Genomic DNA, 8,072 nt, shown 5'->3' with positions numbered 1-8,072 from the left:
CAATACGTGAACAAACAAACCCCTCCATAGAAAATGCATTAGACTATACTTTGCAGGCTCGTAACTCTGTTTCCACTGGAGATACGGGGATGTCCTTTGATTATGTTATAGTCCAATTTGTCCCCCATCTAACCATACTAAAAACATTGAGCTACGACAAACAGGGGCCGAGTAATTAAGCTAAACGTAAACAAACAACCCGACCATAGGAAATGCATTAGACTATACTTTGCAGGCCCATAACTCTGTGTCTACTAGAGATACCGGGATGTCCTTAGGATATATTATAGTCCAATTTGTCCTTCATCTAACCATACTAACAACATTGAGCTACGACAAACAGGGGCCGAGTAATTAAGCTAAACGTAAACAAACAAAACGTCCATAGGAAATGCATTAGACTATACTTTGCAGGCCCATAACTCTGTGTCTACTAGAGATACGGGGATGTCCTTAGGATGTGATATAGTCCAAATTCTCCCCCATCTAACCATACTAAAAACATTGAGCAACGACAAACAGGGGCCGAGATATTAAGCAAAATGTTCGTCAACTTTGGTATCGTCTCACTTATTTTTATTATGTTACTTATGATTTTTGCACTAAACTTTGGAGGCTCATAACTCTTGTTCTACAAGAGATACTGGGATCTCCTTTGGATATGTTATAGTACTCTTTGCTCCCCATACAAGGATACTTTAAACTTGAGGCTACCTCAATATCGTCGTCAACTTATTTTTTGTCTCACTTATTGTTAGAAGGTTACTTTTGATTTTTGAAAATAAACTTTGCAGGCTCGTAACTCTGGTTCTACCAGAGATACGGGGATGTAAATAATGTGACCTTGACACAAATGTTCGGATAATTATAAAGGTCTTTGCATGTTCCAAGCAAAAAAAAAAACTTCGCGGTTTCGAACCTGTGGCCTTCCGGGAGTGAGGCGGATGCGATAACCGCTACACTAAAGATATGCTATTATTTTTAATCGAAAGAACAGGGTCAAGTAATTAAGCAATACGTGAACAAACAAACCCCTCCATAGAAAATGCATTAGACTATACTTTGCAGGCTCGTAACTCTGTTTCCACTGGAGATACGGGGATGTCCTTTGATTATGTTATAGTCCAATTTGTCCCCCATCTAACCATACTAAAAACATTGAGCTACGACAAACAGGGGCCGAGTAATTAAGCTAAACGTAAACAAACAACCCGACCATAGGAAATGCATTAGACTATACTTTGCAGGCCCATAACTCTGTGTCTACTAGAGATACCGGGATGTCCTTAGGATATATTATAGTCCAATTTGTCCTTCATCTAACCATACTAACAACATTGAGCTACGACAAACAGGGGCCGAGTAATTAAGCTAAACGTAAACAAACAAAACGTCCATAGGAAATGCATTAGACTATACTTTGCAGGCCCATAACTCTGTGTCTACTAGAGATACGGGGATGTCCTTAGGATGTGATATAGTCCAAATTCTCCCCCATCTAACCATACTAAAAACATTGAGCAACGACAAACAGGGGCCGAGATATTAAGCAAAATGTTCGTCAACTTTGGTATCGTCTCACTTATTTTTATTATGTTACTTATGATTTTTGCACTAAACTTTGGAGGCTCATAACTCTTGTTCTACAAGAGATACTGGGATCTCCTTTGGATATGTTATAGTACTCTTTGCTCCCCATACAAGGATACTTTAAACTTGAGGCTACCTCAATATCGTCGTCAACTTATTTTTTGTCTCACTTATTGTTAGAAGGTTACTTTTGATTTTTGAAAATAAACTTTGCAGGCTCGTAACTCTGGTTCTACCAGAGATACGGGGATGTAAATAATGTGACCTTGACACAAATGTTCGGATAATTATAAAGGTCTTTGCATGTTCCAAGCAAAAAAAAAAACTTCGCGGTTTCGAACCTGTGGCCTTCCGGGAGTGAGGCGGATGCGATAACCGCTACACTAAAGATATGCTATTATTTTTAATCGAAAGAACAGGGTCAAGTAATTAAGCAATACGTGAACAAACAAACCCCTCCATAGAAAATGCATTAGACTATACTTTGCAGGCTCGTAACTCTGTTTCTACTGTAGATACGGCAATGTCCTTTGAGTATGTTATATTCCAATTTGTCCCCCATCTAACCATACTAAAAACACTGAGCTACGACAAACAGGGGCCGAGTAATTAAGCTAAACGTAAACAAACAACCCGTAAAAAGGAAATGCATTAGACTATGCTTTGCAGGCCCATAACTCTGTGTCTACTAGAGATACGGGGATGTCCTTAGGATATGTTATAGTCCAAATTGTCCTTCATCTAACCATACTAAAAACTTTGGGCTATGACAAACAGGGGCCGAGTACTTAAGCAAAACGTAAAGAAACAAACCCCCTCCATAGGAAATGAGTTAGACTATATTTTGCAGGCTCGTAACTCTGTTTCCACTGGAGATACGGGGATGTCCTTTGATTATGTTATAGTCCAATTTGTCCCCCATCTAACCATACTAAAAACATTGAGCTACGACAAACAGGGGCCGAGTAATTAAGCTAAACGTAAACAAACAACCCGACCATAGGAAATGCATTAGACTATACTTTGCAGGCCCATAACTCTGTGTCTACTAGAGATACCGGGATGTCCTTAGGATATGTTATAGTCCAATTTGTCCTTCATCTAACCATACTAACAACATTGAGCTACGACAAACAGGGGCCGAGTAATTAAGCTAAACGTAAACAAACAAAACGTCCATAGGAAATGCATTAGACTATACTTTGCAGGCCCATAACTCTGTGTCTACTAGAGATACGGGGATGTCCTTAGGATGTGATATAGTCCAAATTCTCCCCCATCTAACCATACTAAAAACATTGAGCTACGACAAACAGGGGCCGAGATATTAAGCAAAATGTTCGTCAACTTTGGTATCGTCTCACTTATTTTTATTATGTTACTTATGATTTTTGCACTAAACTTTGGAGGCTCATAACTCTTGTTCTACAAGAGATACTGGGATCTCCTTTGGATATGTTATAGTACTCTTTGCTCCCCATACAAGGATACTTTAAACTTGAGGCTACCTCAATATCGTCGTCAACTTATCTTTTGTCTCACTTATTGTTAGAAGGTTACTTTTGATTTTTGAAAATAAACTTTGCAGGCTCGTAACTCTGGTTCTACCAGAGATACGGGGATGTAAATAATGTGACCTTGACACAAATGTTCGGATAATTATAAAGGTCTTTGCATGTTCCAAGCAAAAAAAAAAACTTCGCGGTTTCGAACCTGTGGCCTTCCGGGAGTGAGGCGGATGCGATAACCGCTACACTAAAGATATGCTATTATTTTTAATCGAAAGAACAGGGTCAAGTAATTAAGCAATACGTGAACAAACAAACCCCTCCATAGAAAATGCATTAGACTATACTTTGCAGGCTCGTAACTCTGTTTCTACTGTAGATACGGCAATGTCCTTTGAGTATGTTATATTCCAATTTGTCCCCCATCTAACCATACTAAAAACATTGAGCTACGACAAACAGGGGCCGAGTAATTAAGCTAAACGTAAACAAACAACCCGACCATAGGAAATGCATTAGACTATACTTTGCAGGCCCATAACTCTGTGTCTACTAGAGATACCGGGATGTCCTTAGGATATGTTATAGTCCAATTTGTCCTTCATCTAACCATACTAACAACATTGAGCTACGACAAACAGGGGCCGAGTAATTAAGCTAAACGTAAACAAACAAAACGTCCATAGGAAATGCATTAGACTATACTTTGCAGGCCCATAACTCTGTGTCTACTAGAGATACGGGGATGTCCTTAGGATGTGATATAGTCCAAATTCTCCCCCATCTAGCCATACTAAAAACATTGAGCTACGACAAACAGGGGCCGAGATATTAAGCAAAATGTTCGTCAACTTTGGTATCGTCTCACTTATTTTTATTATGTTACTTATGATTTTTGCACTAAACTTTGGAGGCTCATAACTCTTGTTCTAAGAGATACTGGGATCTCCTTTGGATATGTTATAGTACTCTTTGCTCCCCATACAAGGATACTTTAAACTTGAGGCTACCTCAATATCGTCGTCAACTTATTTTTTGTCTCACTTATTGTTAGAAGGTTACTTTTGATTTTTGAAAATAAACTTTGCAGGCTCGTAACTCTGGTTCTACCAGAGATACGGGGATGTAAATAATGTGACCTTGACACAAATGTTCGGATAATTATAAAGGTCTTTGCATGTTCCAAGCAAAAAAAAAAACTTCGCGGTTTCGAACCTGTGGCCTTCCGGGAGTGAGGCGGATGCGATAACCGCTACACTAAAGATATGCTATTATTTTTAATCGAAAGAACAGGGTCAAGTAATTAAGCATAACGTGAACAAACAAACCCCTCATAGAAAATGCATTAGACTATACTTTGCAGGCTCGTAACTCTGTTTCTACTGTAGATACGGCAATGTCCTTTGAGTATGTTATATTCCAATTTGTCCCCCATCTAACCATACTAAAAACATTGAGCTACGACAAACAGGGGCCGAGTAATTAAGCTAAACGTAAACAAACAACCCGTCCAAAGGAAATGCATTAGACTATGCTTTGCAGGCCCATAACTCTGTGTCTACTAGAGATACGGGGATGTCCTTAGGATATGTTATAGTCCAAATTGTCCTTCATCTAACCATACTAAAAACTTTGGGCTATGACAAACAGGGGCCGAGTACTTAAGCAAAACGTAAAGAAACAAACCCCCTCCATAGGAAATGAGTTAGACTATATTTTGCAGGCTCGTAACTCTGTTTCCACTGGAGATACGGGGATGTCCTTTGAGTATGTTATAGTCCAATTTGTCCCCCATCTAACCATACTAAAAACATTGAGCTACTACAAACAGGGGCCGAGTAATTAAGCTAAACATAAACAAACAAAACGTCCATAGGAAATGCATTAGACTATACTTTGCAGGCCCATAACTCTGTGTCTACTAGAGATACGGGGATGTCCTTAGGATGTGATATAGTCCAAATTCTCCCCCATCTAACCATACTAAAAACATTGAGCTACGACAAACAGGGGCCGAGATATTAAGCAAAATGTTCGTCAACTTTGGTATCGTCTCACTTATTTTTATTATGTTACTTATGATTTTTGCACTAAACTTTGGAGGCTCATAACTCTTGTTCTACAAGAGATACTGGGATCTCCTTTGGATATGTTATAGTACTCTTTGCTCCCCATACAAGGATACTTTAAACTTGAGGCTACCTCAATATCGTCGTCAACTTATTTTTTGTCTCACTTATTGTTAGAAGGTTACTTTTGATTTTTGAAAATAAACTTTGCAGGCTCGTAACTCTGGTTCTACCAGAGATACGGGGATGTAAATAATGTGACCTTGACACAAATGTTCGGATAATTATAAAGGTCTTTGCATGTTCCAAGCAAAAAAAAAACTTCGCGGTTTCGAACCTGTGGCCTTCCGGGAGTGAGGCGGATGCGATAACCGCTACACTAAAGATATGCTATTATTTTTAATCGAAAGAACAGGGTCAAGTAATTAAGCAATACGTGAACAAACAAACCCCTCCATAGAAAATGCATTAGACTATCCTTTGCAGGCTCGTAACTCTGTTTCTACTGTAGATACGGCAATGTCCTTTGAGTATGTTATATTCCAATTTGTCCCCCATCTAACCATACTAAAAACATTGAGCTACGACAAACAGGGGCCGAGTAATTAAGCTAAACGTAAACAAACAACCCGTCCAAAGGAAATGCATTAGACTATGCTTTGCAGGCCCATAACTCTGTGTCTACTAGAGATACGGGGATGTCCTTAGGATATGTTATAGTCCAAATTGTCCTTCATCTAACCATACTAAAAACTTTGGGCTATGACAAACAGGGGCCGAGTACTTAAGCAAAACGTAAAGAAACAAACCCCCTCCATAGGAAATGAGTTAGACTATATTTTGCAGGCTCGTAACTGTTTAAACTGGAGATACGGGGATGTCCTTTGAGTATGTTATAGTCCAATTTGTCCCCCATCTAACCATACTAAAAACATTGAGCTACTACAAACAGGGGCCGAGTAATTAAGCTAAACATAAACAAACAAAACGTCTATAGGAAATGCATTAGACTATACTTTGCAGGCCCATAACTCTGTGTCTACTAGAGATACGGGGATGTCCTTAGGATGTGATATAGTCCAAATTCTCCCCCATCTAACCATACTAAAAACATTGAGCTACGACAAACAGGGGCCGAGATATTAAGCAAAATGTTCGTCAACTTTGGTATCGTCTCACTTATTTTTATTATGTTACTTATGATTTTTGCACTAAACTTTGGAGGCTCATAACTCTTGTTCTACAAGAGATACTGGGATCTCCTTTGGATATGTTATAGTACTCTTTGCTCCCCATACAAGGATACTTTAAACTTGAGGCTACCTCAATATCGTCGTCAACTTATTTTTTGTCTCACTTATTGTTAGAAGGTTACTTTTGATTTTTGAAAATAAACTTTGCAGGCTCGTAACTCTGGTTCTACCAGAGATACGGGGATGTAAATAATGTGACCTTGACACAAATGTTCGGATAATTATAAAGGTCTTTGCATGTTCCAAGCAAAAAAAAAACTTCGCGGTTTCGAACCTGTGGCCTTCCGGGAGTGAGGCGGATGCGATAACCGCTACACTAAAGATATGCTATTATTTTTAATCGAAAGAACAGGGTCAAGTAATTAAGCAATACGTGAACAAACAAACCCCTCCATAGAAAATGCATTAGACTATGCTTTGCATTCTCGTAACTCTGTTTCTACTGTAGATACGGCAATGTCCTTTGAGTATGTTATATTCCAATTTGTCCCCCATCTAACCATACTAAAAACATTGAGCTACGACAAACAGGGGCCGAGTAATTAAGCTAAACGTAAACAAACAACCCGTCCAAAGGAAATGCATTAGACTATGCTTTGCAGGCCCATAACTCTGTGTCTACTAGAGATACGGGGATGTCCTTAGGATATGTTATAGTCCAAATTGTCCTTCATCTAACCATACTAAAAACTTTGGGCTATGACAAACAGGTGCCGAGTACTTAAGCAAAACGTAAAGAAACAAACCCCCTCCATAGGAAATGAGTTAGACTATATTTTGCAGGCTCGTAACTCTGTTTCCACTGGAGATACGGGGATGTCCTTTGAGTATGTTATAGTCCAATTTGTCCCCCATCTAACCATACTTAAAACATTGAGCTACGACAAACAGGGGCCGAGTAATTAAGCTAAACGTAAACAAACAACCCGACCATAGGAAATGCATTAGACTATACTTTGCAGGCCCATAACTCTGTGTCTACTAGAGATACCGGGATGTCCTTAGGATATGTTATAGTCCAATTTGTCCTTCATCTAACCATACTAACAACATTGAGCTACGACAAACAGGGGCCGAGTAATTAAGCTAAACGTAAACAAACAAAACGTCCATAGGAAATGCATTAGACTATACTTTGCAGGCCCATAACTCTGTGTCTACTAGAGATACGGGGATGTCCTTAGGATATGTTATAGTCCAAATTGTCCTTCATCTAACCATACTAAAAACTTTGGGCTATGACAAACAGGGGCCGAGTACTTAAGCAAAACGTAAAGAAACAAACCCCCTCCATAGGAAATGAGTTAGACTATATTTTGCAGGCTCGTAACTCTGTTTCCACTGGAGATACGGGGATGTCCTTTGAGTATGTTATAGTCCAATTTGTCCCCCATCTAACCATACTTAAAACATTGAGCTACGACAAACAGGGGCCGAGTAATTAAGCTAAACGTAAACAAACAACCCGACCATAGGAAATGCATTAGACTATACTTTGCAGGCCCATAACTCTGTGTCTACTAGAGATACCGGGATGTCCTTAGGATATGTTATAGTCCAATTTGTCCTTCATCTAACCATACTAACAACATTGAGCTACGACAAACAGGGGCCGAGTAATTAAGCTAAACGTAAACAAACAAAACGTCCAT

The sequence above is a fragment of the Phalangium opilio genome, unplaced genomic scaffold, assembly GCF_054372755.1.
Source record: "Phalangium opilio isolate 3A_F unplaced genomic scaffold, DU_Popi_V2 ptg000019l_1, whole genome shotgun sequence".
Classification (NCBI taxonomy): domain Eukaryota; kingdom Metazoa; phylum Arthropoda; class Arachnida; order Opiliones; family Phalangiidae; genus Phalangium; species Phalangium opilio.
This window is presented reverse-complemented; position numbering follows the sequence as displayed.